Source organism: Anarrhichthys ocellatus, unplaced genomic scaffold, assembly GCF_004355925.1.
Source record: "Anarrhichthys ocellatus isolate YVR2014 unplaced genomic scaffold, GSC_Weel_1.0 scaffold9270, whole genome shotgun sequence".
Lineage (NCBI taxonomy): Eukaryota > Metazoa > Chordata > Actinopteri > Perciformes > Anarhichadidae > Anarrhichthys > Anarrhichthys ocellatus.
In genome coordinates, this window is record NW_022289244.1 from 656 (window position 1) to 1,424 (window position 769).

The 769-nt window shown below is 44.7% G+C and overlaps 1 non-coding gene across 1 annotated transcript; it reads left to right on the forward strand.

The window, feature by feature from the left end:
• Positions 1 to 241: 241 nt before the first annotated feature.
• On the forward strand, positions 242 to 313 carry trnad-guc (transfer RNA aspartic acid (anticodon GUC)). Its single transcript has one exon. It is a non-coding gene; the product is annotated as a tRNA-Asp (tRNA).
• The last annotated feature ends 456 nt before the right edge of the window (positions 314 to 769 follow it).

The window sequence follows — 769 nt, forward strand, 5'->3', positions numbered from 1 at the left end:
GGACAAGTTTTGTATTGGACCACAAGCGATGGCCCCCATGAAGGCAGCCATCGACAACCTGCTGAATAAACACCGTGGGCAGGACATGCTCAAGCTTGTGGACCAGGACTATGCTGCTCTTGTCCACAACTCCTGTACAGACCCCAACAGCATGCTCCACCCAACAACAACAACAACAAATTTGACGCAACACCCAGCGTCAAATACATTTACTTCCGGGTCACGTGTAGCATCAGGCCCTTCCTCGTTAGTATAGTGGACAGTATCTCCGCCTGTCACGCGGAAGACCGGGGTTCGATTCCCCGACGGGGAGTACATTTATTTTCTTTTTTGTAGTATTTTTACAATTTTTCTTAATGTATTTTCATGTTTTTGATGAGAGTAAAGGAAATATCCATAAGTCTGTAAGCCCGTGGTGAAAACTGACAAGGGATTAAAGCTGGAGCTACAGACCTGTATGCTCACAGAGCATCGACCTCAATAGAGGGTTGATTCACCAACAGGGAGTCATTATTATAGCACTAGTTTAACATATAGTTGACTTCAGGTCTGGGTTGTATTCTGTGAGCTGCTGTCTGACACCCGTAGTGCTGAGAACTACCATAGAGAATGAATGGAGAAATTTTAGAGAGTTCAGCTCTGCTGCTTCCGCTGAAGAGGTGAACGTCTACGGATCGAAACCGTGAGACGTTCATGACCGTTAAATTTAAAGTATAAGTAATGACCTGATCTGTTTGCTCTAGTCCCAATTTATAGATGTTCCCTTAAC